Below are 23,121 nucleotides of genomic sequence, written 5' to 3'. Positions count from 1 at the left end.
ATTCCAAACAATTCTCAATTTCACACCCAAAAGACCATAAACCCACTTCTTCCTCTGTTTCCTTCTTGTTCTTGACACTTTCTTTGTTCCCATTTTTCATTCTCAGTATTCTTTGCTATGCTCTCAATAATTTCTGGTTTTTTTTCTTTTTAAAATCGCTGTTCTATCCCAATTCCTAAAGAAATGAAAATAAAAAACACAATCAGATTTAGACATAGAAGAAAGAAATATAAAAGGAAACAGTGGATATTTGCAAGCAGTCAAATGTCTTCAAATTCTGAAGAGGTGGATGCAACCCAAACAGTACTGCAGCAGCTTCTAAACTAATATTGGTGGACCCAAATCCTCCTATCCTACCCAATCCCTCTTCCTCCTGCAAGATAATCTATCAGGCTGCCATTTATTAGGTTTAAGAGAGTTAATGCAAGCTTTCACCCATCCCAAAAACTTGTTAGGGAATTGCATCCACAGTTTTATTTCTAACAAAAACTTCCTAATGAACGAATCATACACCTTGTGCAAATCTACCTTCAAGTGTCAACACAGCTGAGGGGGAAGCTTCCTTCTGTTATATCCCTCACACAATTTCATTACACACAAGAATATTATCTGACATTGACTTTCCCTTGGCTGGTTCTCGCTTCAAGGCCATCAACCATTTGCTGCATCCTATTAGTAACAACCCCATGAATTCTAGTTCTTAAAACAGAAAATATTGATTTACAAAACAGTTTATCATAACACTAAAAATGTTGGACATAGTCTAGTCAAACGTGTAGAAAATCTTTTCACCTTTTTGGTTTAATAAACATACGAACTACGAGTTATCTCAGTTGGGATTTAAGAACCAAGGTTAAACAAGAAATATGCATATTCATAAATATCACAACTAATGGTAGAAAGAATCTTACATCAAATATATTCTCATACTCCTCCACAAGAGTTGTAACAATGGCTTTAGCATTATTAGCAGCATTTGCTGCAGCAAGAAGCTGAGCGGAATCATCAGCATTCAAATCAAAGCCACCATCCAACTGACATTTGCCATGTAAAAGCGGGCATAGTAACAGTGGTGCCATGCAAGCAGCAACAGCAGATGAATTCATCTGATTCTCAGATACATGGGAAGCAATAGTGTGCATCATTTTCAGAATTCTGTGAAATGTAATCATAAGTAAAAAATGAAACCGCTGTAAGAAAGAGAGGAAACTACTGCAACCATAATTAGTGAAATTTTATCACTCCATATACTGCAAAGATGAAAAGGAAAAGGATGTCCATATAAAAGAAAAACTTGATCACTTCATCTTTCAGTTGCTCTAGAACCACAACAGAAATGGTTGGTTAGTAAGAGCCGAGACTCGGAGGTAGCCAATGCTAATACGAGATGAAATCCCACCAAACAAATTAACACAATAATGAAAGCCAGGACCAGGGGGCTTCTTCATGCAGTCACATTTGGTTGGTTAAGACATCATAGACTTCAGAAACCAAAGGGCTAAGAGGTTTAGTCCATTCTCTAGTAATTGAGCTCAAGGTCGGGTACAAAGAAGATCAGTCTTTATACAGCCGGTAAAATTTTTGGTCTCCTAGGGTACTAATATTATATGTGTAACCCAACAACATGATAGGGCTTAATCAATGGAGGGTTTACTTTTGATGATCATTGGCCCAACCTACCCCAAATAGTAATGACCTATGCACATGCCCCAGTCATCAGAAGAATCAACAACATTAATACTGATTTCTAGAAATACTGACATCTAAGACATTTAGGCTACAGAAACAGAGGTCAACATCAAAAGACTCATAACACAGTAAGATGATGCCAGAGTAAATAAAACTAAACAAAATTATAAAGCATAATTATCTTTTTACTCTCCCCCACCCCCACCCCCCCCCCCCCCCCAAAAAAAGGGGGGGGAAGAAAGAGAACAAATAAAAGAATCAATAATTCACCAAAATGAAAATGGAAACCATAACAATTATATCAATAATAATAGTAGTAATAACAATCATTGTACCTTCGGAGTAATCGTTTATTCGGCTCCGGAAGTGTCTTAAATATTGCAAACCGCATGGCAATAATCCTAGCCTCTTTCCCCTCAATTCCTTCACAACATGAAAACAACTGAATTGCCAAATTTACATTTAAAATGAAAAGAATAGACCTATGAAACTGCTGACTCAGTCTGGAGTACAAGTTTGTCTATAACATATATGGATCCAAATTTAGCAAAAAATATGGCTTTGTAACTCATGTGCATAGGCCAGTACCTCAAGGCGGTGGAGGAGCCTAGGAGAAAAGGTGTTCAACTAGGTGTCACGTAGACATCCTAGGCATGAATTTATACAATATATAATGCAAATATAAATATCGAAGCCAAATGAACACAGGATGATGTAATTATGATAATAATGACCCAATATAAGAAAATCAACATACAATAAACAAAGCATACCAATAAAAAATATAAAAAAAATACAAAAACATAAACCAGCCTGAAAACATCCAAAAACAAATCATCTAATATAAGCATTTTGATTGAATTGGCATACAAAATGACACCAAAAAAAGGGAAGGCTGAACAAAGGGAGGGCTGCCAACACACCCCATGTTTTATGAATTTAATTTAATAAATGGCTTGAGCCTTATGTTTAAAGTGAGAGACAGTGGCGGGGGTGAGAGGCCCTTTCGATTCGTGAAAGACTGGCCAAGGCCATGAGTGAGAGGTCTTGGTTAATTTCCACCTTCCCTTCTGTATTCTACTTGCTGATGTGTTCCCCTGACCTTGATTTGTTCTATTACAAGGTTATTGTGGTGGAAATCCAGGTTGAACCCTTATTAGGTTGCTTGTGAGTCCACCCAAACAAGGAAACAATCAAGCACAAAAATCAAGTGGCAAAACAGTAAATAAATCAATGTTTACAAGAGTGGTGACTTTGTAAATGAGTTGAAGTTAATGAGTGGCAAGGTTGTAATTTATGAAACTCCAAAACATGTGTAAAGGATTTTAACATGTAAATAGAGAGGGCTAAAAGAAAAATAAGAACAGAGGAGATGCTAAGGGTGTAAAACAGTATGGTATTGGTAATTGGTATTGTATCGGTATGGTACAGAAGCTCAGCACCTAAAACCAAAACCGTACTGGTACAGTACAGTACGGTTTCAGTATGAAAACAGTATGGAAAATCGGTACGGTTATGGTATGTAAATGGTACATAAATGATATGAATACAGTATGGTATGTTTTTGGTATGTGAACTGTACAAAAATGGTACATACTGTTAGTATGGCACCGGAAACCAATACTATACCATACCAAATTAGAAACTGTTTTTTGTTGAAGTATATACACTTGGGCTATTTACTGTTCACGACACTATTCACGTGAACAGTAAAAAATCTGTTTTTACTATTTACGGTACTGTTCACGTGAACAGTAACACAGTGTTACTGTTCACGTGAACAGTATATACTAGTGATGCTACTCTACTTTCTATTTCTAATGTTGGAGTCTTGCTACATAAGTTTTGAGATTTTAGAAAGCATAGTTTCTATTTTGGTAGTAGTTTCTATTTTCAGAATTTTCTATTTTAGGAGCTAGGAAGTTACTAAAGTTGTAATTTTTTGTTTCCTTTTTCTAAAGGACAATTACTTGTCTCTCAAGTTGTATTAGATTCATTAGAAGCTATAAATAAAAAGGCTTTATGATTCTAGTCTCTTAAGCAAGAATCACAAGCCTCTTCTACTAGTTCTTCATCTCTCTACTCTTCTTCTTCTTCTCTCTTTTCTTTGTTCAAGTTCAGCTGCTGTTTTGATTATTTAATGCTTGTTTTCTAACATGGCATCAGAGCAAGTTTAATCATAGGGACTGTTTTCTCTCTCTTGGCTGCCCAGTTTTTTTTTTCTCCTTTTTCTTATCTAGGGTAGCCCCAACATTCGCTGCAGTAATTGTGCATGGCTGTCCTTCTTCTTTAACTTTTGAAGCACCAAGTATCTATGTATTAATACTATAAAAAGGCCCTAAGCTTTCTGGGGATATGTCTACCTATTTGATTCAACTGAGGCTGCTACTACCCTTTTTTTTGTGTGCAAATCTGAAGTTCAATCTGCACTATACTGATGTCTTGGGATTCCTCTTGATTCTTGCAAAGATATGCCCATAATTCGGATTGCAAGACCTAAGTATTGTCTTCCATTGTTTGTGCTATAAGTTTAGTTGCAAGTCGTATACTAGTACCCTTGTTTCATTGAATTTCTCTCTTCTGAAAAATTCTGCTGCTACCTTCTTGGTTTACTACTTCTTCCGTTGTTTATTTCAGAATCAATTTTAGCCTTCTTTTTATCTAATACTTCTACAAAGACCTAGATGACTATTTTTCCTTCATATCGAGATCTGTTAGAGTTTCAAATCTAGCAGAAGTTTGCTGCTATGGTCCGAGATCTGATATTATCTGCTACTGCAGCAAACGTTATTGCACTTCTTCCAAGTGGATTGCTGCAACGACTACTGCAATTTTGAGATTCCAAGTTGGTTAAATATATTTTTTTTCCTGATCTAATTTGCTCCTGCCTAAGGGTTAGCGGTGGTTCAGAATTTTTCCCCCCCCCTTGGTGCACAAGACTTTGTCCTGTGAGACGATTTTCTGCTGCTTGATCAACTTTATTGGTGAATAATACACTGCTCATCATTAATTGTCCACGTGTAATGCTACACTGCTCATCATTAATTGGTGAAACAGTAAGGTTTTATACAGTTGGTTTCACTTTTGGTATACAGTTCGGGTACTAGATTGACACCCTTAGGAGATACGGCGACTGGACAGGTAATAAAGAGAACTCAAAAAATAAAATAAGTTAAAGAATATTGGAAAGGGGGCTTTCTTCTTCAACCTTACTATGGATATGAATGGCAATAGGTGCTGACGTAACAGTAGTATTTTTAGAAGAAAATTCTCTGTTACGACGTGGATCGACTTAATAACCTAGAACTTAGACCTTGTGGATACACTTAACCATAGGCCAAACAATTATATAATACAGAAATTGCTAAAACTAATCTGCGCATAATCATGGTTACAGCTTTGGCTCAGAATATTTCACCAAAGACTTTGGAGATAAGTTAGCTTAAATCCATCACAGAATCTATTTCATATAATGTTCAAGAAAACAATAGACTAAAATATCTACTGAAGGTACAAGATAGGCCAAGGCTATGCCCAAGTAATAAGGTAGTTGCCTTTATTGCTTCAGTGAAGTGTTCTTGTTGCCTTGGCCTGAAAATCACCTTGATGCCTTGACGACTATTCTCATGTGAACAGGCTTAGGTTGTCTAATGGACAGAAGAGGAACAATCTAGTATTTTCTGGAGTAAAAGAAAAAAAGCTACATGGTCATAATAGTTCCATTCACTAAGTATGAGTTGTACATGTGGTATGAAATTTCGCAAGATTTCATTGAAAGTTTTCTGAAATCTCACTGTTTCTGTAATCAGCGAAAGATACCATGGCCGATATTCGTCTGCAAAGTTCTGCTGAAATTTCGGAAATTTTGCCGAAATCCAGAAAATTTCGGTGAAATTTTTGAAAATTCCAAGGGGTACTGTACAGGGCTTATGGCTATGCATATGGATATGGTGGAGATGGTGGTTCATCTATTGATTCCAATAGCATGTCTATGTATGGATGTGGACAGTGGAGATGGATCAGGTGCATCATTTGTGGACTCTATCTTTGGATATCTATCAAGACCAGCACAGCCAGTAATGTCAATTTTGCAACAATGTTACCGTCCATGGCTGTATGACACATTCCCAAGTGTAAGAAATCTACTTAATGTTGATGATGCAAACTGTAGAAGAGTAGTGACAGACTGGATAGATAACTTTTATCTGTACCATGTTATGGCCTGCTTATGTCCAATATTCAAAGTACTCCTCCATGACCAAGGGAAAGTCCAGCCTCACACATACTTATATGGAATTTTACTTCTTGTATTTGTTGTTACATTTTAATGAAAATCCTAGCATTGTCTTGCATAATATCCATATTTACACTTGTGAAAATGCATGTTCTAGACTTTGAGTTTCGCTCACATACACATGGTCGCCGTAAGTAAGATCGGAGATGATGTATCTATGGGATAATGCTTATCTCATAAGAATGGGGCCCGATCAAGTAGGGACTCGGATTGACCTTACCGAGTTTAAGATCAACTCGACCAAAGGAGTCCAAGAAAAGAAGCTAACTGTGTAGGGTTTGAGTTCAAGATAAACTCAAACACTTACAGATCTAAAAAGAGTTTATAAAAGGAAGAGCAAAGGAGAGGAGGATGTATGTTCAGAAGAGCAATTACTCTTACTGGCATGTACCCAAAAAACACCACTTTGGGTTAGGTTTTGGGCAAAAATAACACTTCCAAAAAAAACCAAAAACCCACCGAAATCAACCATTGAGATTTGAAAGAAGAAGAAGAAGAAGAAGAAGGAAATTTTGGTGTTTCGGCCATCTCGCCCTTGAACTGAAATTTCGAACTATGGTTGTACATAGGGAGAAGTCCTTAATTGTTCAAAAACAAAAAGAACACATCATTTTGTGTCACTCATAAGAGGTGGAGCAGAGCAACACAACAAAGAAACCCCAATAGCATAGAAAGAGAACATATACATCTAAGAGCAAGCTTTCCCTCCCAAAGATCACTAAAAATTATAGGTAACCCAAGCCCCCACCAAGCACCTTGCAAGAGGGGATCTTTATGTGATGGGAGATGTATCAAAAACCACAAGCACTACACCATGCAGGCTTGCAAAACATCCATATTTAAATACTCTTACAAACAACACACTCACGTGTTTCTTCAATTCCTTTCAATGATAGCATCACCAAAAAATATCAAGGCACTTCAGTTATTCTCAATCTAAAGCAAGAAGAAAGATCTCAGACTCACACTGAGGCTTTCTTCCTTATAATGATAGCCCTCCAACCTGCTCTCCACTAATGACAAAGAGATGAAGCCAGCCTCTTGGCACCAACTGGAGGGCAGCGACAACATCCAAGTATGTTTGTGGTTCTTCTCTAAGCAGGATCCAACTGGTTGCCAGAAACCAAAAGTGCAGTGCCATATTGACTGGCAACACAAGTACTTGGGGATGAAGAGAAGGATCTATCTAACAGGAGTTTTGGGATTGAGAATTGCTAATCCCAATGAGGAAATCTTGCTCAATCTGAAAAGCAATTCACTGTACTGAAATTGGTATCCTAGGTAATCATTCATGAAAAAGCAACCACATTTTAACATTGTAAACATAACCAAAAAAAAACATGGTTGATCAATCCTTGGTTGATCTAGAAGAACATTTTTGCCACAGCCCATAATGTCAATACAAGCAAAACCTTTCCACTTTTTCTGTAGCCTCCAATCTCCATAACAAATTTCCGTATCACAAATATACACAAGAATTAAAAAAAAATAGTAAACAAATATAGGAAGCATATGCAGTCATACACAAACCAAAAATCAATCACCACGCTAAATTAAATTTACAAAGACCTTGGAAAAGCAGACCAGTATAGATACATTAGAAGTAAACCATCAATTGGATTTAAAAAAAAAAAAGTGTCCACCAAAAGTGAGCAAAACACTGAAAAACAATAACTGGGAAAAAAGAATCATGAACTTACTCTGTGCCTCAACTAAAGCAGCGCAGCAGGATGCTGGAACTGGTGATGAGGGTAGCTTCCGAAGAACAAGCTGTAAACCAAGAAACTAAGTTCAACATACCACTTTAAATATTGAAAAGCAATCTTTTTAATTATATTTCAGGAGAACATAAATACCTTCACACAATCGCCAACAACATGAGCATCCTCATCAGAATTGAATTCATTTCTACCTGATTACAAGTGAAAATGCAGTCCCATATTAAAATTGCATTAACAAAACAAGTCATAAACAACCATGTCACAGCAAGGAAAACCACAAAAAATCCCATGGAAAAAGACCAAGTTGAAATGTTCTCCAAAGTTATATACTTACAGTCAAAGTCAAGACACATTAATACCTTGTTCATATTCTTGAACCCTTCGTCCAACCTCCTCTACATCTGCAGACTGCCTCAAGATTCCTTCCACCTTTGTTCCTGTCAAAAAAATGGATTAATTAATTTTTCTTTTCTTCTTTTTGAAACAGCACATATATTTTGGTGAAAACAACTACACGTGTTGTCATAATTAAGATTTAAGAAACATAAAATATAAAATCATTTAATAATGAAACTGTGCATATATAGTACTATACCTTCTCATGAAGTGTTGTCCTCCTTCAAATCAAAAATTATAGAAGTAAATATAAAATCTGAAGCCCAGTAAATTTTCAATATTTTATTTTTCCATGTGATGATTGTTCTGCTAGTAGTGTTCACATTTTAGGAAGTGGTAAAAATAAAAAATGGTAATGCAATAAACTTAAAACTCCATTACTTGATCTGAAGACTGGACAAAACAATTTGGATCTTGGGACAGCAAAAACTGAAAAGGGCATTAGAACTCAGACTTCAGCAATAAAATCAAGAACCAAAAAAAGTAGAAGAAAGAAGAAGAGCCATGGGCTAGGGAGAAGTAGACCTGTGATTAGACGAATCTAATTCCAGGAGGCTGTACTATCTAAAATAAAATTAGTTAAATCTGAAAAGACCTTGCTGCCCTTAGGCACCAATAAAATAGACCCATGTCAGCTGTCTACCTGACACCACCAATAAAATAGAATTTTTTTTTTAAGGGAAGAACCAAGATAATAAAGGAATACAAGGAGCAACTACAATGCTTCAGCATCAAATAAACCAAAGAAGGTAATACAAGCGGAACTACTCGAAAAGTGGATACCAACAGACAATAGAAAAATGCATACAGTAGATGCACAACATCTAGACTCTACCAAACAAACATTTTAGAGATCAACAATGGTGGCCAGCACTTAACTAGTTCAAGAAAGTAGCATATGAAGCAGATAAAGTAACAACCTAGACACATTAATAGTAATGAAATAGCAAAAAGGTGAAGTACAAGGAGGGAGACTTAGCCGCATTCAATATAAACCATGAAGTACGAAAGGTTATAACCACAGTAGAAGCCAGGGTGGGCCCTTCAGTTAAAGGAGCTGGGTACTTTTATCGGAGTAATGTAACAAGCACAAGCGATTAGCGAGCTTCAAGAAATAGGTTTACCAAGGAACGAGGTTGCCTTAAGGTCAGCTCAAATGTCAGTCACCAATACCAAAATTTAGGGGGGGGGGGGGGGGGATGCACAGTGGGTAGTTGCAATTGGAGCTGTGGTGAGAGGGTGGCATCCTGGCAGGACAGGGAGAGTCTATAGACTCACAGATGATGGGTGGCTGGGTATTGTGTTTGAGCTTTGAGTTATGATTGATGGAATGATGGTAATTAGGATGGTTAATGTGATAAGTAGGGCTGAAGACTGAAGGAAGAGTTTGTTGGTTCAGTGGAAGATGTTGTCCCGCCTGCGCCCAGCAGCCGGGGGGGTGAACAGGGGCACACAAACAAAAGCTGGAAGGAGCAAAGAAATGGAAGAAAAGCCAAAACCACAAAAGGTCAAGGAGGTAGCCGGACTAGATAAGGCTAATCGAGATGCTGTAGGAAAGGAATTAGGGTAGTTAAGTGTTGAAATAGTTTTATGGTTAGAGAAATAAGGAAAAAAATGGTTGTGGGAACAGGGAAAGAATCAACGCAATGAGGAAGAGATCTTTAAAGGAGGGAAAGTGGACATAAAGCTGTGTGTTGGTTGTGGTGATGGTGGTATTTGACATGGTTAGGGGTGTCGATGGAGGTAGCGGAAAATTGTCATGGAGAGGAATATGGCAGGTCATGTATCTGAATCTGGAAACTACAGCAAGTATCTTCCCAGAGTAGTTCTACTGTGATCTAGAGCCAGAATGATAATTATTGCTGTGGTGAGGACTTACAGTTAGGGCCAATTCAATGATGGGAGCTGTTCAATATAGAAATCTGAAAGCTAAGTACCTAGGTCGAGAGCAAAGAAAGAGAGGGACAGGCTTAGCAAAGAAAGAGAGGGACAGGCTTACTGGTATCTCAGGTCTAACGGGGAAAATCTTTGAGAAATTCTGACCTTCAAAATAAGAAAAAGAGCGAGAAACTGAGATGATAGTTTCTGCATGGTGGCTATGACCTAATTTTGAAAAAAGTTTCTTAAAACTATATCTAAATGGAAAATTTGTAACATTGACCAGAATCCCTCCATTCAAAGCAGAATGTCATCTCAATCCTCTATGACGTAAGAAAAATAGGTGAACTACAGAACCCAATAAGGTGGAATATAAGAGAAGCACACCAAGACAAATCACCAATAAGCACCATTAAGGAAAACAAAACAGTTCTGGTATGCTAAAAAAAGAAAAAAAATTCAGTAAAAACTTTTGATTTCTACAGAGTCTCGTTACTTTAGTCAGTATAGAAAGAAAATACACAGCTACCATCCATAATGTAAGTGAAACATGGCCACAGTATTATCACCCACTATGTGACTGTCATCACTCTATGACAACATGTGCATCATGTCACTTACTCTATGACTAATGTATATACCCCACTGCACCCAATCTGCACCAATGGGTGTTTCCACAACCCCATGGAAAACTCTCCCTCTGTGGAGGCTATAACTCTCAACCGGCAAGGTACAGTCTACTTATCCTCAAAACTCCGCGTCTATCACCCAAATATTGTTTAATATGTTCATACTGTTAGCCACCGTAAAATAACTTACTCAGCTGTAATCATGAAAAAATGATTATTCCATTATCAACAGTAACAACTAATAAAACAGTAACAATAATGATGCTAAGCAGCATTAATAATCATGCAAGAGAGTGGCAATGCTTACACAAATCAGCGGGAAGAATTATACAAAAGCATACCCAGTAGTGTGCACCTATTTTATCCCATTTACCTCAATTTGTAAGATAATCTGTCCACTTCTCAAGTTTCAAGCACTAATTTTATTCTCGACCTGCACAACATATTCTTTATTAAATTACCTATTCACAAACAATCAGTGCTCTAGTGTTCCCCAGCAGGTTAGCCTATCTTTTAAAAATTGAAGTCTAACACTCAGATTTAGTCTCCTAAGACCACTACTGATACCCTCCACCTGAGATTGAAAATTTGAGCTGAAATATTCAAAAGAAAACTTGAAAACTGAGGTAACTTGAATTAGACTTGAACTAGGAAAGCAAGTTGATAGTTAATAAAAAAATGGAGTCAAGAAGCTGATAAAATCAATGACCCTAAGAATAAGTTCGAACCAGAATCTGAATTACAGAGTTTGTCCCAAGAAGAAAAAACTAGCTCCACAAGGAAGAATCTCAAATATCCGTGGTAGGGAAAACATGTCTATAATTTGGATTAAGAGAGTAAACTAAAATCAGAATTGGATCAACAAGAAAACCAGAATTTGAGAAATGAAAAATAGTCTCACCCTAAACCAGAACTTGATGAATGAGAAAAATTCTTACCTAAAACCAGAATTTGATCGCTGCTCCCTCTTCTCCTTTCTTTCTGATCCCTTTGGATCTACTCTCTCTCTCTTTCTCTTTCTCTTTTTCTTTTCCTTTTTCTTTTCCTTTTCATTAATATGCTCTCTCTTCCTACCTTTCCCTTGTATTTCTTTCTTAGGCTTACTTCATTTCTAGTCATTCTCTTCACAGTTCCCTTTTCTTATTTTTTAATATCAAATCGAAGTCCCAACCCACTAGGCTAGATACTCACATGCTTATTAAATGGACAAATAATATTTAAATAAAAAGAATATATACTACAGTACTACACTAAAAAACACAAATTTTATAAAATGTCTATTTACCAGAATAGATCTCAAACACATCTAATAATATTTAAGAAATACCTATTTCTGAATTTACATAACTGATCCTAATGTGCAAAATTATGAAAATGCCCCTGAGATGAAATTATTGATTTAAAACATATTCTGATTTTATAACCTAAGGGTATTACACCAGTTATATCACTCTAGTAAACAGAAACTAATCATAGAATATCATGATCAAGCTCAGGATTGAACTTACCAAACATCTCAAGAAAGATAAGAGCTTTCTCAAGAAAAGATGTTTCTCCATCTGTATCTTCACGTGCAGGAAAAATGGGCATTCCGACAACCAATGACTTGACATGACTCTTAAGTCTCCCTAAAACACATACAATACATGCATTAACATGACAAATTGAAAATTCTAAATTGAGAATCCAAGAATCAGAAGGAGCAACAAACAGACTGAGAACTAATAAATAAATTGGTCTCAACTAAGAAGTTTGCAGCTAAATGTTTCAACAAGTCTGATACTACAGAAGTTGTTTGAGTGACCCTCCAATAGTACCATCTGTCTTATTTTGGGAAGTTCCCCTCTGTCCAGTGACAAGGGCAGCATCAGGAGCTTGTGCAAGAGCCATTTCCAGTGCTTTCTTCCAATCGTGCAAATCCTTTGAGGACTCCGCCTGGAATTCATGGGAGAAAAGTCTCACAGGCAAGAAATTATATTATAAGAAAATTATGGTGGATTACCAAAAGTTACTGCCTGCGTCTCAAAAAATTTGTAGAAAGTAATCAAAGAAGGCACCTTAAGGGTGAATTCATGTCCACCATGCCCATCAGGAAACAGTACAGTCAAAAGATTTTGATCTTCTGCGACAAATACACTGCAATTGAAATAGTCAATACAATATGACAAATGGAAAGTTTACCACTCCATGTCTCCAATAACATACAGTGATTAGCTTACCTCCCTGAGTTGTTCAACTCAATGCCCCCCAAATTCTGGTTTACTTCATCACCTTGCTGAGAAAGACTACTCTACAGGACAGACAGAAATGTCAATAACTGATCAATTTAACCAAGTTATAATAGTAAGAGAACTAGGCTCATTTGAAAAATAAATACATAATAAATAAGGCAATGAAGCATCAGCTTGTTAAGACAATTGAACTCATGGTTGATCATCAACATACAGCAAAAAATACTAGCAAACCAAATTAATTTTCAACTTCAGTGGCATCACAGCTATCAGAACTAAAGGCCAACAAAACCAGAAGAATAGAGAGAAGAACAAGAGTTGCTGGCAAAGAATAAATTAGATAACATCACTCAGTAATAGGTTTCATGGAACAAAGAATAAATTGGGAGGATCGGTAGAGGTGAGAAAATTGTGATAATAAACCTTATTATAGATGGGGTGCAAGCTTATCTGTCCCTCAGAACTTGAACCCCAGCAAATGGGATTTTCAGGACCCACTAAAGATAAAATGCTTAAGGCTTTTGAAATGCCTCACCATTTTTTCACCATCCATGTCTGATTTGATTGGCAGTGCAAAAAATCACCCAAGTTACTTACCCCAGGAATCCTCACAGATAATAACTATAGATTGAAAACTCAGAAGATATCCCTTTTTTCCAGAAAGGCCAAAAGAGATATAGGTCAAACCAGAAAATGAAATAGCTCGCCAAAATCATGGTTGAGTTGAGATCTTGGGTTGGCCAGTTTCCAAACCAAATCCTATTAAGAGAGACCCAACTCAACTTGGTCTCACCAAGGCACATTTCAACTGTTATGCCACTGGATGCTTCAATCGTGAGATTCTTTCGGTTTTTTCTCCAGATTCTTGATCATACACTCCATTACAGGAGCTGGTAAATCTATTTAGAAACTAGGACATGTTTCTGTCATGTGGAGACATAGGACATACAGCCTCCAATTGTACTTGTATTAGTTTATTATAATTTCAAGTTTGAACATTTGCATTGTTTATCAGAAAAGTATATTATGTATATGTTAGAAGTCTGAATTCTATAACCAGCCAACAGTAGAAGAGAAAGCAAGAGGGAAGAGAATTGGGAAGAGGCTGAGCTGCGCAAGATGCAACAGCTCTCCCTAAGTTGCCTTATTTATAGATCTGGGATAATCATCCAGGATATTACGAAATAAGGGAAGTTATATTCTGATATATTCTCAGAATATTTACATAATCTGTAACAAATAAGGGAAGTATCTTGAGAGTTGAGAATCATTCCAATCTAATCTTTCTTGCAGCCTAAGTAAAGTAGACTATAAAAGTAAACACACTTAGCAGAAAGACAGCTTTACCCCATGGTACATATTTTAACAGTATACAATAAAGCATTTTAGCTTTTTACTTCATCATAACAGTTTACCACTCGTGGTCCAATATAGAATTCTGATTCATACTTGTTTCTTCGTAAGCCTGAGGCTGCCACTGTGTTCAGGAGGCCTAAAATAGGCAAGACAGCAAGTTTCAGCACCAACAGTTATCATATAACCCTTGAGATGGAGCTTCAAATACAAGATCTTGGCATGATCTTGAGCCAACATGGTTGTTTAATGGACCGGGTTGGCGCTCAAGATCAAGTTCTTGATCTATGATGAAAATAGTGGGCTCCGGGGAGTGTTCTTCATAACAAACAAGTATAGATTGAACTTTGAAGATTCATTGTCTACTGGCCAATGGAAATACTAGAATGTCAAATTTGAAAACAGTTCTCAGATCATTCAGTTCCCCCATGCATAGGAGCTTCTGCCCCTCAAATTGGACTCTTAAGGATCACACTACGTTGTACAAAAGTCTATATAAAATGACTTTTAGGGAAAGTTTCAGGTACACTCCAAGATATATGGCATAAATCACAGACATCCCACAAGTATGCCAAATTGGCAAAGACACCCCAAATGTTACCAATGACATCACACAATAGTCCACTCTGCTAGTAGTTTCCTCTAAGTCATGGTTGTATAATTTTGTAGTTCCTAAAACACCCTAATGCATAAAGTAAAATTTTTTTCTCTCTCTTGGTATTCTTCATCAATGATGCTCACCTGCAAGGCTGCAACCCCTATGCCTTCAACCCTTACCCTTCCCCGTAGCCTTCTCACCTAACAACCCGACTCTAAATGTTTGTAATATAACTCTTCAAAAACTCCGCAATTCCATTTGACCAGAGCATTTTCCTCCTTCAAAATCCAAGACAGATTTGTTCTAACTAGTTGAATGCAATCTGAGAATTTGGAATAAAGCCCGTGAAGGAAAAACAAAATCAACAAAAGTAGCTTTTGGAAGCTACGAAAACATGATCAGTCCCATCACTTTGATTCCAGATTGGTAGCTCAAAAAAGATGAAGACAACCGCAAAAGCTAACAAAAGCTTGCACTTGACCAATTGCCAGAAACCCATTTTCAAAATTGAAGTTACAGGAAACGTAAATCGCCACAAAGAAGACATCAAATTCCCATAGGTCAAGCGTCTTTATATTGCTACCTAATAGAGCCTTGCGTATCACGACTTCCGCAGGAACAGATGATTACCGCTCACCTTAGATCATAGAACAAACCTTAGGGAATCAAACAAGATAAGACACTTAAACGATAGAAGCATCCGCTCTTAGATGTTCTTCTGAACACCATCTTCCCGAACATTAGAAGCCAAAATAATCACAAAAAATCAAAGAGTATGAAATGGGATTTAATCATTCAGCCACCGGAATAAGTGCCCCATTTTGGATTCCCCAGTCAAAATTAGCATTGAAACATTTAGATACTGTTCTTAACACTCTTTATTTGGACGAGCATAAATGTTCTCTAAGAAACCATACCAAGAAGCCTTAGTGTCATCAGTTGCGCAATCAGGAGGCTAAGGTTTTGAGGCTTGGGTTGGGTTCTAATGTGAGTCAGTTGACTAGAAATTTAACATTTAATATGAAAAGAACAATTAAACCCACTGTATAAGCCCAAAATAAAATGATTTCACAATATAAATAATTCATGAAAAATTTAAGCAGGAGGGGCACAGGAAGTCCTCTAACTGAATTCAATAGCTTTCAAATGAACTCAGTCCAAGAAAGAAATGAAATAATATAAGGGGTGCATGACTGAAGTCAGTAAACATCATAAAAAAGTAGGATCAGATAGTGCAATTTACTGTATGGCTGCATAACAACATTAACAAAAATAAGTTGATATGGAAAAAGATATTATGAAGGAACCCATGAAAAATTATAATGATTTGACACTAACAGGGTCGCTTTCATAGAAAACCAAAGATGTCCTTGTGAGGATGAACCAGTGCTTCTTCCAAAACTTCCAACATAATCCTGAAAAAGCCCAAAAATATTCCACAGAGAAATTAAAAAAGTGAGTGAAATATCAAAGGCAGAACTACTGTTTATAGTCTTCTTGCACAAACAGCACTGGTTAAAAAATAACCAGCCTGATTTTTGGTTAATAGCCAATACACTTCTAGAAGCTGCTCCGAGCGCAGCAAAAGAAAATTGGTGTCCTCTGCAGCCCATCAAAGCCTATAAAGCTCAACATCTAAAATTCACTCTGATGCAGAAACAGGCTTGCCCAGTGTAATACCCATATTTCTAACCCAAATGACATGTTGTAGAAACCAGATCCGCAAGTACAAGGATCGAGATACTGTGGTCCATTTAGGTGGACAGCATAGGGATGCAACTCAAATTTCCAGTTGTGGGGGATGACAAGGACATAAACATCACTGGAATTATTTTATCATCATGAGAATGAGAATGCGGAGGAGCATGAGAATATAAATGGGAATGTGAATTGTGGCATCTTGAATGTGTCCCTTGCCATCAAGCTAAAATGCATCATGGTAAGAAATCTAGCTCTTGACACCCATCTTGGCCCTTAAAAAAGCGAGATCCCGCTCGAGTTGGTGAGATCTTGAGCAAGATCTTCCACTTTTTTGATGGGCCAACTTGATAGAACTCGAGGGCCCATCTCCGGGGGTTTTAAGGCCCAGGTTGGGCTCAAACTTGGTAGTTAGACTAATTTAAGCCTTCTAAACATACTGGTGGCCTTAGACTTGTGAAAACAACCCTAAGTATGAGTTCTAACTCAAACCTAAGTTTGGAACCAAAATGATACTGGAATGAACATGCAAGGTTATAAAACATAAAATATAGAACATTTAAGACATAAAAAATTTAAAAAAAACCTAGAGCACATTTAAGACAATCCTTCCTTATTAGCCACCACATCCCCTTCAACCCCAACTGCATCCTTTGCTGGAATGGTTCGGAAGACCTAGAGCACATTTTTTCTTTTCTTGCCCTTTCTCCAGATCCATCTGGGGAAAAGCCCTTGCCACCATTTGGCCCTGTTCGAGGCAATCTTTTGGGTTTGCTCGTGATTGGTCTTGGATTTTGAGAAACTTTTATGGCTCCTCCATTTGCAATCAAATTGGAAAGCTAGTGTTCAGTGCCTCCATTCACCACCTTTGGTGGGAGCGCAACCTTAGGAGATGGACCTCCAAATCCTGAGCCATAGACAGAATTCGGAATGCCATCTATTTTGATGTTTCTTCTAGATTGATAGCTATCCCCCATCCCCCGCTTGATGATACCCTAAAGAACAGGCTCATTGTTGTCTCATGGGGTCTTAGTTCTTCTTTTCGGTCTTCTTCTTAAAGACATTGTTCCCCTTTTCCTCCTTTAATATAATTATTTAGAGTACAATAATACAACCATCATAAGCTCAATATAAATCATATGTTCATAACAGAAGTATTGGGCATGGCTCATGTTCGCATTTTGTTTCCAACAACCTTACCCTAGTGCACATGGGGGTCTTTAGGTTTGGGCCCATAAGTAGCTGCTACGCCCTTGGTTGAATAACTCCTTTAAATGCCTTGTTTGATCTTCCATTGTCAATGTAGATGTGCTAAACCTTCTACGGGTGAAGATCCAGTGTCAATCTGCAAAAAATTCGGGCAAAAAAAGGGTTTTTGAGTGGTTTCAGGTGAGTTCAGGGGCGAGAGAGAGCGAGACAAGTCAAGATCTTAACTTGTCTCACTCAAGAGGGTGGATTTTAAGTGGCTAGGTGGACTAAGATCTCAGTCAAGTTGTGGTAATTGGAAAGTCTCACCAAAGATCTCGTCTTGAGATCTCACTGATCTCATCCCATGGAATGCATGCTTAGGTAGTCGTTCACTAATTACATCCCTACCAAGCCTTCTTGCTCTTCTTCGTCTTCTCCAGCAGAGGCAGCTGCTGCTTCATCTTCACCTTCTCCAGCAGTGGCATTGATGACAATTGCTGTTGCTGCCACTGCTACTACTTGTCTACTTCCTCCTCTTCCTACTCTTCTCCAGTATCGGAACTGATGATGGTGGTTTTAAGGCCACCACTGCATCTTCCTCTTCCTTCTTCTCCCCAAAGGGTTTTTTGCCACTTATATCATCTAAAACTATATTTATTTCAAATCCACCATAAATCTATTTCTTTTTAGCCATTTCCTCCCAAGTTCTTTGGGCACCAGCCACCAAGACAACTTGGTAGGAAGACCACACTAGGCTCCAGAAACCACCAACTATGATGGACAATTGAAAGGTAAAACTAGAAACAAAGTCAGAGTTGGAAGGGGGAAGAGAAGAGAGGGGAAAGAGTGCACATGCACAATAACAGCCACACAGGATCTCAAACTATAAAGCAATTCATTCTATTTAGAGTCTCTGATAATAGAGGATTACATTATATATAAAGAAAATTAAACAACTCGCCAAATCCCCATCTATGAGACCTTAAATGGGACACTCCGCAAAAAGAAAGTCTGATATCCAAGGAGTTTAGACATTAGCAGAGGTAACTGAATCACCCTGCTGACTACATGGCAGCAGTGAGAGTGGACATTGGGCCACTCTTGTTGACACCAGAAGAGCTAGCTGATGAGCTTCTAGAGATGTTCTAGAAGACAAAGATGCATATGTGTTTCATATGATGTAATGGGATGATGGAACAATAGTAAAGTGGGAATCCTCTACTGAGTTCTAGTTGACAGCCTATTTTGTAAACTTCTCCTTCTTATACAAAGCTTAGTTGTCTTTAAAAAAAATAAAAATAAAAAAAGAAGAAAGAAACACTACACCTATAACTAGGACAGTAATCCAAATAAGACAACTAACAAATATCATACATAACTAGTTTCTAAAAGAAACAACATAAAGACATTATTTCCCAACGAAACAAGAATTCCTCAAACAATAGCAGACCCATGACTTAAAACTGGACATGCTTCATCTCTATTTGGAAACCTAGTTGGACTTGGGTGAGTTCAAGGCTGTGTATCTGCATCAACTCTCCCAATGTTGAGAGAGAAAAAAAAAAAAAAAACTCACCTGCAAATTTTGTAAAATGAGAGTATCAATACCATTCGTATGGAATCGGCAAATAGCGATTTTGATGGAGCAGTGATCCAATGCCAGTTGTCGAAAAGGGCACAAGCAGAGCCAGGGGGCAAATTTTCTTAGCAGCCTTACCCCAAAAATTTTTGCTGAGAGGCTGTTTAGATACCTTGACCTCAGCCTATGAGTGTGGTCCACCAACCAGTCCACCAAGCCTGCCCCTGTCACAATCTGCTAATGGTTGTTACTAAATGACATTTCTCCAGTGGAAATATGATCGTGTGACAGCACAACTAAAATTAGACAATTGATCGACTCTTTAATCACCACTTTGATCAGAACATGTATTTCACTTTGATCTCGCTTTCATTGATCACAAGCTTCCATTTTTTATTCATCTACAGAATATTGTATCATTCTTTAATATCACATCATAGAAGCTGCTATTAAGATTGTAAACTCCTGAACACTAGGTGTCAATTTCAAAAATTCTGTTTGCATTTTACAGAACCCATCATTAAGGGGTAAATTTCAGCACCAATTTCAAGTGTATAGTCAACTATTTAATGATTTCCTAAAATAATTTTAACTTACAAGCCCCTGGGGGCAAAATATGCCCATTCTGACCACTAGATATATAGGGGGATCATTTATCCAAGTTAACATGCAACAGAGGCCTTTAGATGCTCCAGTATGGAGTGAGTTGATTTAAATTGAGGGGCTAAAAAAGCTAGAGGTTTACCTAAAAGCACTCTACAAGAATGGTGACTGGTTAGGAAAGATATGCTTAGCTTCGGCCTTATAACAAGTATGGTTTTACACATACCTGACCGAAGGGAAAGGTCCATATAATCAAACTCCACTTCGTAGGAATAAGGGTGAGGTAAGTTCGATGTGTAACAACAGCATCATTTGGATTGGTAACATTCCATCTTTCAAAGCCACACTCAATCATATGGCCTATTGCACATGAAACATTTTGCTTAATCATTCTAAGCTTGATGAAACTTTAACTGCCTAATGTCCCACATGCAACAATTATACAGGGCATAACTTTACCACATGAGTCAAAGACAATGTGAATAACTTGTCTACAAATTTTGAAGATCATATTCATTGTCGCATGGCAGGTAAAATCATCGAAAGACCGCAATTAAGAGATATCTTCTGGTAGGACAATTATAGAAACACTTTCCCTTGAATAATTTTTTTTTGTAAAGTAAAAGGTTCCAGAACCCGCTCCATTTCTAAATTACTACAGCATGAGTAAGATTTATGTGCAGATATACAACTACAGAAACTAAGTTTTGTAACACTATATTCCAAATGATGCATCAATGCAGAAGCAGTAATAAGCTTTGTGGCACTGATATACAAAGTAGAGAGATATATAACCATTTAAATGTTAGTGTCATGCACATCGAATGCCAAATATAAAGGCTTGATCCCATAGATATGTTCTCACAAATAAAAAATTCCATAGATAAATATAAAAGGTCTACAAGAATCCTGAAACCCAGGAGCAAATCCTCAAAATGGCACATGAGCATGCAGATTGATATGCCTTTACATAGCATTAGTTCTTAATGTGTCTTGGTTAAATCTTCCAGTAGGACATAAGTTTGATAAACGACCTGAACTTTGAAAGACAAAAGTAGAGCGGAAAGAAGTGGATGCTACCAACCTCCTGATGTAATGGAAAGTGATCCACTTTTGATAACCTACAGAGGGTACAAGTGTATAATAGATTAGTGAAGAAATTCAATAAACCGTTCTATCACACCATTTAAACTACTCTTAAGAACCGAATCCACTCAAGAAAGAGTAAATACATTGGCTCCAAGAATCGAATTAAACAACAAGAAAAGCCCACTTACCGGGTGCGTATGATCGGGCCTTGGCGGCGTGGATAGCGACGGGTGTAGGTAACTGACGAACTTCCATAAAGCGCTCTATGACACCATTTAAGCTACTCTTAAGAACCGATTCCACTGGAAAATTAAGTGAATAAATTGGCTCCAAGAATCGAATTAAACAACAAGAAAAGCCCACCCACCATGACCGTATCTTGGGCACTTGGCGATTGCGACGGCGAAGCAGACATTCTTGAGCACTGAAATAGTTCCAGATCAAACCAAATGCCGATTATTTCCAGTATAGAAACCTTCCTATTTCTTCATCTACTAAAATCTTGAAGTCGAACAAGAAATTCCCGGGAGCTGAAGTGAAAAACAGTTGCGGAGCTAGGGTTTAGCAGAAACTCAAATGTGAAGTACCAAGAAAGAAAGAAAACAGAACCTCTACTAAGTAAGAGCCTGTTTCAAGAAATATGGCTTGTTCTGTAACGATGTTTGTGCGTGCGTGTTAAGTATATTAGGAACAGAAGAGAGAGTGACGAGTGACGACCAACGACTGTTTCTTTTTTTACTGCGGTCGTTACTCGTTGGATGGTAAATTTTAACTTTTACCTGCTCTGCTAGTAAATGTTTTGGGCAAATTGCTTGACACGATTGCCAGATTGCAACCTGAGATTCTAATCGACCGTTCATGAGTAAAACTAATTGTTTTCTTGAGACGGTTATCATTGCTGGACGGTTTTTTCCTGATAGAGCACAGAAGGCTTGAATGCCACTTGTGCGCGGGAATATTTAAACAACCTTTGACGGCGGATGGTGGGGTTGTAGCGTAACGGACCGGAATATCACTTCGTTTCCGTTACCGATCCCAATTGTCCATGGATAATGGGTTTCGTACTCAAAAATATGGTCAATTTCCTATACTAGATTGGACAACTCTTCAACACTATCACTTCTCCACTTGAAGACCTAAAATTATGAAGATCTTTTTATGGGAATTGATAACTTTATATTAGAGATCAGAGACTCCTACATATATCATAGAGAGCATCGAATCTGTACCCTCTTCGCTAAAAGGTGATGGACATTACTAAGTGAGCAACCCTTCAATGTCTATTTGAAGAACTTTGATAGCTTATTATTTTTTTCTAGGACGTAATTTATGCCAAAATTTTCACTTCAACTTTGAAATGTAAAATTTTTTATGTTGAAAATTGGTCTAATGATTTTGTTACATTCGCCAAATGATTGTTTTGATAGTAGGATTTGCCTTCAGTCTCACATTGGTTATCTGATAGTTTGAGTAATATATCTACTGATTTCATATAATACGGCTCTCCTTTTAAGTTAAATTATATGATTTATGATAATGTATTTTAAAATAATTTATAGACAAAAAAAATTAATACCTTGGTTTTTAATGCAAAAGTTACTAACCTCTCACCCAATGTTTGGATTGTTGTAGCATTAATTTTTGTATTTAATGGAATTTTATCTTCCATTTCTAACAAAGAAATAAATCATTCATTTATTTATGGATGAGTGATACATGTTTATAGATCACATTAAAGAGTTGAGATTAAATTAAAAGAAAAAACTTTCTATCTTCTAAATCTAATCTCAATCATTTGATTTGACCTATAGACATATGTCACTCATTTTCTTGTCAGAAATGAACAAGATGAAAATCATGTCTAATAGTCATTAATTTTGTCTGTCCACTAATATGTCCCTCCAAGGTATGAAACTATAAATAACCAATGCAATAAAATATTTTGCACTCTCTTATCAATTTTATTTTTATTTTGGTATTCTCTTATCAACTTATATCAATAGTGTCTCCACTATGCAATATATTATTTCTTTCTAGATTAGGACATAAATACATTAAAAACATTTTTCTTATAGCTCACATGCGAGGAGATACACTACAAAAATCGATTTTTTTTCTTACATATATATATGGGGATGCAGTAGTGGCAACCTAGCACCCCCTACTACGCAATGT

At 37.2% G+C, this 23,121-nt stretch overlaps 1 pseudogene across 1 annotated transcript; it reads right to left on the bottom strand.

The window, feature by feature from the left end:
• Positions 1-208: 208 nt before the first annotated feature.
• Positions 209-21,571, bottom strand: LOC149009993 (rho GTPase-activating protein 6-like; annotated as a pseudogene). Its single transcript, XR_016174538.1, has 14 exons — positions 21,314-21,571; positions 21,135-21,209; positions 20,942-20,978; positions 16,128-16,204; positions 12,827-12,897; positions 12,665-12,743; positions 12,380-12,542; positions 12,116-12,235; positions 8,064-8,141; positions 7,840-7,895; positions 7,684-7,753; positions 2,025-2,112; positions 912-1,155; positions 209-370 (listed from the first exon to the last, which is right to left on the bottom strand). The product of XR_016174538.1 is annotated as a rho GTPase-activating protein 6-like (transcript).
• Between the last annotated feature and the right edge of the window lie 1,550 nt (positions 21,572-23,121).

Source organism: Hakea prostrata, chromosome 7, assembly GCF_041222555.1.
Source record: "Hakea prostrata isolate BN-2017 chromosome 7, UWA_Hpros_2, whole genome shotgun sequence".
Taxonomy (NCBI): Eukaryota; Viridiplantae; Streptophyta; class Magnoliopsida; order Proteales; family Proteaceae; genus Hakea; species Hakea prostrata.
The sequence above is the reverse complement of the archived record's forward strand: the minus strand, read 5'-3'. Positions and strand labels throughout refer to the sequence as shown.